Consider the following 7,771-nt stretch of genomic DNA (forward strand, 5'->3'; position numbering starts at 1 on the left):
ATGAGGAGACTTTCACTATGTGAAAGAAAGGATGTCACTAAGAAAGGAAATTATATCAGTTGGAAATATGGACTACACAAAGAAATAGAGTCCCAGAAATTTTAACCATGTGGCTGTATTTAAATGATATTCTTCTTATTATTAAAAGACATTTAAAAGATAACTGACTTTAAAACAGAAAGAACAGAAATGCATTGTGGGGTTTATACCGCAGTGCAAAAGTAAAATACATGACAACAAAAGCACAAAGGCCAGGAGAAGAGAAATGGAAGTAGATTGTTAGAAGTTTCTTGTACTAAATGTGTAATAGAATAATAGTGCTTGAGGCAAATAATAATAAACTAAGTATGTACTCTATAAGCCCTACAGCAAATGCAAAATAAAGCAGCGAAAACTATAACTGATAAACCAAACAAAGCTTATAAAATCGAAACACACAAAATGCACAATTTATGCAGATGAAGTTAAAGAAGCAGGGAAAGATTAGTGAAGAATTGATAGCACAGAAGAAAAACAGATGGAAAGATGACAATTTTTTTACCCAAACATATCAATCTTTACATTAAACATAAGTGGCCAAACAACCCGATTGAAAGGCAGAGCATTTCAACTGGAAAACAAAATGTACTAAATGCTATTTATTATCTTTAAGAAGCTCACCTTAAATATAAAGATGCAATAGGCTATAAGTAAAAGGATGTGTCAACATATGAGATAACTTAGATGACAAAAGGACACAAACTATCAATACCAACTCAAAAGCCCCCCTTGAGGAACTGGGGGAGTACAGTGCTCCACAAGGCTCATCACAATGTGACAGTGATGTTGGCAAGCCAGAGCAAAAAGTTATCATTGTTGGGCTAGCTAATGCAGTGAATTTTCTATGAATGAGGTTGTACATACATCCCCTACAATAGGAAGTAATGTAGTAGAGATAGTCACTACATTTCCTTACATGGGATATTGGTGGCCAAGAATCTTTTCATTCTTCCAGGAACTCTTTCTATACCAACACTGAATTAGTAATAGTTGGAGCTAGTACAGACAGAGAAAGGATTTCTGTAACTAGAGAACTGTATAAAATGTTAGTGCATTTTATACAGTATACCTAAGAAAAGCTGGATTGCTGAATTTTTGCTAATAAACAAGATGTCAAAGAATGCATGACTGTAGCAGAAATCTCCCAGTTTTTGAAACTAACTTCTGTTAAAGATCACCAGTGGTATATCCAGGCATGCTGTGCTGTTATAGGTCAGGGATTGTGCCAAGAAGTTGAATGGATGATATCATGACTTAAGATTAGATGATCTCTACTGATCTCTTCTCATAGACTTTGTGTAAATGAAGTGTTGGAATTTTCCAGAAAGCTGCAAAAATTAATGGTTTAGCTATATTTATAATAAACTTATTTAGACTTTTTCCTATAAGAAGAAAAATTAAGACATAAAGTCTCACATTCCAATATGCTTTCTCTTTAGTTCCCTCCAAAGTAAGGTCTAGAGCTGTGACTGACATTATTCTCACAATGTACTCCCTCAGGACATTATGTAGCCTGTGAAAAGTATGAGAAAGAAAGGCATTGTTAATTTCAAAAGCTTTATTATCATCAGTACAAACCTTCCTAGTTGAATGTTTTTCTCTCCTTCTTCTATTAAGCAAAAATACAAATCAGCACGGATGTTCTGTTTCCAATATTTAAATGTATAGTGCTCCTTATAAAAAGTATTTTGCATAAGTTTGTGTATATATATATTGTGTATATACCTCAAGTTCAAGTTAATGACTTTGATTTACATTCTAAAGAAAAGTGAGTAACACAAAAATTAATTTATCTGTAGTTATACCATATGTGATTTTGCTAGCATTGTTGTTTAGAGGCATATTGTTCTTTTCTTCCTGAGGTTTCCTTGTTGTACTAACCAATCCTAAATCATTGAGCTGCTCTTAAAAAATAGGAAGAAAAAGGAAAAAAGAAAAAAAAACTGACTCAAGAAGAAATAGATAATCAGAATAGACCTATAGCAAGCAGACATTTAATTAGTAAATTAAAAACTGTCAACAAAGAAAACCTCAAGCCCAGATGGATTCACTGGTGAATTGTACCAAACATTTAAAGAAGAACTGATAATTAATTATAATCCTTCTCAAATTGTTTCAAAAATAGAAGAGGAAGAGGATGCAAGGGTAGTTCAGTGGTACAATTCTTGCCCACCATGCAGGAGATCTGGTTCAGTTCCTGGCCCATACATTTCCCCAAAAAACAAACAAGCAAACAAAAGAGATAAAAAAAAAATTCAACAAATGGTGCTGCAATAATGGGATATTCATATGGAAAAAGAATGAAATGTGACCCTCATCATGCAGCATACAAAAAAATAGAAGTTGAGGGAACACTTCCCAAAATATTCTGAGACCAGTATACTCCTGTTACCAAAACCAATATTCCCTATGAACATAGACACAAAAGCCCCAAACAAAATACTAAGCAAACCAAATTTAGCAACTTAACCAAGTAGGATTTATCCCAGGAGTGCAAACTTATTTAATATCTGAAAAATAGTCAATGAAATACATCATTTTAATAGTAAACAGAATAAAAAGTCACCTGATCTTCTTGTTAGATCCAGAGTAAACATTCAAAAAATTACAACACCCTCTTATTATAAAAACTAAACAAACTGATAATAGAAAAGAACTTTCTCAATCTGATAACCAGTTGAAGAAAAACTCATAGCTAGAATTATACTTAATGGAGAATGTCTGAATGCTTTCCCCCAAGACTAGAAAAAAAGCCTTAACTTCTATTCAGCATTGTACTGGAAGTTCTAGACAGAAGAAATAGGAAAAAAGATGAAATAAAAGGCATCCAAATAGGAAGGAAGAAGTAAAGTTATTTCTTTTCACAGATGACATGAGGTTGTCTATAGAAAATACTATAGAACCCATTAAAAATTATTAAAACAACAAATAAGTTCATCAAGGCTGTAAGACACAAGTCCCATACATAAAAATCAGTGGCATACACTAACAACAAACAATAAAAGTGAATTAAGAAAGCCACTGCATTTAAAATAACATCAAAATGATAAAATATTTAGGAATAAATTTAATGCAGTGCAAGACGTACATTGAAAACTAAAAAATACTGTTTAAAGAAATGAAGATCTAAATAAGTGGAAATGTATACTGTTTACACAGTAGAATTAATATTAAAATGGCAGTACACCTTAAATTGATCTACAGACTTAATGCCAGCCCCATTAAAATCTCACTTAGATTCTTTGCAGAAAATCACAAGCTGATCCTCAAATTTATATGGAAATTCAAGACCTTCAGTAACCAAAGTAATCGAAGTAAGACAAAAAAGTTGTAGGACTCACATTTCCTGATGTCAAAACTTACTAGTGATATAAAACAATCAAGATAGTTTGGTATCAGTATAAGAATAGGCATATAGATAAAGGAAATAGAATTGAAAGTCCAGAAATAGGCCCTTACATTTATGGTCAATCAATTTTCCCAAGGGTACTACAACAATTCAATGGACAAATAATAGCTTTTTCAACAAATGGTGCTATTGGACCATTTGTTCATCACATCTCCCCAACAGGAGATGTAACATTCCATAGAAGATTATAGCTACTGAAAACCCACAATCAGAAAGAGAAGGATCCAGAGGAATAAAAATCCCAACTGTACTGTCTTCTCAGCTTCTGAAAGCACTGTATATTCTGATTCCTCAAACAGAACAAAGCAACCTTCCCAAAATAAGGATACAGTTGACAAATCCCATAAAGAGCAGTCTTCTTTGGATATATAGAGTCCAAAGAAGGACACTGAATAGATTTAGAGACAAAATGGAGAAAGTCCAGCAGATTAAATTAGACTGGGCCCACACTAGGAATCCAGAAAAGTGTTCCCACCTCAAGGTACAAAACCTTCATTATATCTGTAAAGTCTCCTTTGCCATGTAAAGTCACATATTCACAAATCCTGAGAATTTAGGTATGAGCATCTTTGGGAAACCATTGCTCTACTTACCACTGTTAAATAATCATATTTTATGACATGATTTAAATAACTAATGTTCTACACAAAGCACACTTGTACACAAATGCTCAGAATAGCATTATTCAAAATAGTCAAAATAGTCAAAAATCGGGAAACAACCCAAATTTCCAACAACTGAAGAATGGGTAAATAAAATGTGATAATCCATGTAACGGAATATTGCTCAGTGTTGGGGACTGAACCCTGTCCCCCAAATGACATGCTCAAGCCCTAACCTCTTTGAACTCATTTGTAAATAGAACCTTTGAAGATGTCAAGAAGAGTATACTTTAATCCAATATGACTGGATTCCTTACAAGCACAGGAAATTGAATATAGAGATAGAAGCCAGAGGTGGAGGCAGATCACCATGTGATAGAGGCAGAGATGCATCTACAAGCCAAGGAAAGCCAAAGGATTGATGAAAAGCAAAAATGTTGATTTTGGACTTCTAGCCTCCAAAACTGTGAGCCACTAAATTCTTGTTGTTTCAATTTACCAGTGTGTGTTATTTGTTATAGCAGCCCTGGCAAATTAAGACACTCAGCAATAATAAGAAATAAAGTGCTGATATATGCTATGAAGTGAATGAATCTTGAAAATATTATGTTTAGTGAAAGAAACCAGTTTCAAAATTCCATATATTATATAATTCCGTTTTGCTAGATAGGCAAATCTATAGAGACAGAAAGTAGATAAGTGATTACCTAGCACTGGGGACTGTAGGAGGAAATGGAGAGTGACTGCTAATGTTTATCTTAGGGATGAAGAAAATATTCTAAAATTGATTGTGCTGATGATTGCAAGCCTCTGTGAATAAGAAAAACACTGAAATGTACATTTTAATGTGTGTATTATATGATAAATGTATTATATCTCAAGAAAACTATTTTGAAAAATCCATCTGATAAAATTAAACTATTGTATAGTGTTAATGGTCAGTATAACAGGTCACTCTTAAGACGGAAATGAGAAGGGCATGGTTGAACAGGGCTCAAATAGGGAGTTCTAAGGAAATGACAGTTTCCTGTTTCTTGACCAGGTGGTCAAGATCACTTTGTATGCAATCATTGATTTGGACTTTCAAGTTTTATGAACTTTTCTATATGTATAATATACCTGAAAATAAAGTTTATAAATAAAATTAAAAAGTAATAATAAATGTGTTTCTACACCTGACAAAAGAAGTAGTGATATCTTGGAAATGATACAATAGTGACAGGTAAATAATAAAGAGATTCAGGAAATACCTAAGAAGTACAATACAACAAGAATTGGTGGAGGATTGGAGAACAATTAAGAGAGGATTACTTTTAGCTATCTTGATGGGACTGTGGGATACATGGTTATACCATTCATGGAAATAGGCAAACTAAAAGCAGTCTGGATTTAGAGAGGTGATAATGGATATATGTTTTAATATGTTGAATCTGAGGCATCTCTTAGGCATTCAGTTGAAGATGTCATATAGAGGTTTACGTGCAGGTTGAAGGTAAGAGGAGATTTCCAATTTGGACATTCTGCTGGACTTTATCCATTTGTTCCCCTGGATCTATCCTGTATGCTTCTTCTCCCTCTGTGTGCCAAAAGAAGATGGCTCTTTATGGGATGCATTAAATGTATTCCAACCTCTGGGCAGGGTTTTATTTGTTGGTTTGGACCAGCGGGTAGTACCAGAAGAATAGAGGTTGGGAGGATAGTAAAGTTGGGATATTTACTCCTCTGGATCCCTCTTATTCTGGCTGTGAGTTTGTTTGCAGTGGCTGAATTATTCTGTGAAAGCCACATCTCCTGTTCGGTGGACTTATCCTTTGCTTACAGCACTCTGTTCAAGTGCTAGAAACAATTCTTTCTCATTGCCCCTTCATGACTAATGGTGGTGAAATCTCCCAGATTTGGCTAGCCCCAGGGAGCTTTCCCATCTTTTCTGGTTTCTATTGTCCCCTATCCAAGCCTCTGTAAATAGTTCTTTATAAAACTCTCCTTATTTGGGCCATTTCAGTGTACCATCTGTTCCCTGTCAGGATCTTAAGTGATGCAGTATTGACACTAGAAGTGCCCCCAGGAAATGCTTTTAAAATAGAATTCTGAAATTGGGTAGCTAACATATTTGAGGAGCTCACAGATAACTCCTTTGCTTGGGAAAATGGTACACTGATATTCTCTGGCAGGCTGTAACATCATGATTAGTCAAATAATCACCAGTGTTGGATAAGATGAAGTGCAGTTGCAATGAAGGTGTTGGAAGATCAAGTGACTGTGGCACTCCATCACTATAGCAACAGTAATATTACAAAGACTACCAAGAGAGAAGGAAAAAAAATGAAGGTCCAACTTAGATCATGAATGAAAAGTTTCTAAAAACTTCTATAGAAGCTTTAAAAGAATCCTTTATCTCCAGTAGCTGTAGAGCAGTTAAGACTAAGAGTCAAGCCCATGGACGTTTTGTAATTGTGCAGCTATGATACCAATTAAATGAACAACTCAGCCAACCTTATACTAAGGTAAGGGTACTTATGGAAAGATAATAGGACCCTAGACATTAAGGTAAATAGGGAAAGGATGAGTATACTTGCAAATTCCAAGTGTGCTCACTTGAGATTTGAAAGGTAATCAATGGGCTATGAAGGAGTGGTGTTAAAGTTAGTTAGTTCATTGAAGTCTGGGCTCAAAGATGGGCTCATTGGCCTACACTTAATGAGGTAGAAATGCTGGAAATTTTCTGACTGTATTACAGTGGTTCTAACCTTGGCTGGACCTCGGAATTACTGAAGAGACGTTAAAGAAACATTGGTGTCTAGATCTCACCCACATGGAGTATTATTTTTATCATTCTTGGATACATTCCAGGCATTGTTGTTTCTTAATATAAGCTCTCCAGCTGATTCTAATACGCAACCAGGGGAAAGAATCACTGCTGAGGAAGCATGGAACTGAAGGCTTTGGAGATGTTAATATTAGAGGGGACCTATTACATGTAAAATTCTCAGATACTCTCCATCAGTCACTCAGAGAGGCCCTGGAGAACACTTCACTTACAAAGGCATAACTGCAAATTGCTGTGGTGAATGTTCTATGCAGGTCAAAGATGACTGATGATGGAAAATGCTGCAAAGGAAATGAGCTCCATATTTTAGTGGGAATCATGACATGCCAGTGTAGTAGAAATCATGTCTAAGGGTTCAACAATCAGAAACATGGTGCTTAAAATTACATTATAAAGCAAGTACTGAACTGGTAATCAGCGTAATATGACATTTATCAACTTATCTTAGTGCCTTGTTTATCATTAGGTTGTTCAGGATGAAATGGATGAGTAGCCTACTGATGGAGGACTTATATATATAAGAAAATGTATAGGTCTTATGTCAAAAAAATCTAAGTCATCATAATAGAGAGTCATAGTCGCTTATCTAGTTCCACGACCTAAGCCAGTGCACAGCCCCATAGTGCATCCATTGAAAGGGCACTTGGTTTCCTTTGAGAAAAAAAATTCTTCAACATAGCCACAAATAAATACTGTGTTATATTCTCCCAAATCTTCTCTATGTTACCTATAGCCTTTAAAGAGGATGGCTCTGCCTGGGGAAAGGGAAATATCCAGACCTTCTATGGTATTAATTACAGATTCTAAACTGATGCTAATCCCTAGATACTCAAAATATTACTGTGAAACACTAATAGTGGGGATATATTGAGCTATGTGATAGATGGAATCTTG

At 35.0% G+C, this 7,771-nt stretch overlaps 1 pseudogene; it reads left to right on the forward strand.

Annotated features, from left to right (window-relative positions):
- The first annotated feature begins 883 nt into the window (after nt 1-883).
- LOC143663501 (ADP-ribosylation factor-like protein 5A pseudogene) lies at nt 884-1,307 on the forward strand (annotated as a pseudogene).
- Nucleotides 1,308-7,771: the final 6,464 nt, after the last annotated feature.

This window comes from Tamandua tetradactyla, chromosome 19, assembly GCF_023851605.1.
Source record: "Tamandua tetradactyla isolate mTamTet1 chromosome 19, mTamTet1.pri, whole genome shotgun sequence".
NCBI lineage: Eukaryota > Metazoa > Chordata > Mammalia > Pilosa > Myrmecophagidae > Tamandua > Tamandua tetradactyla.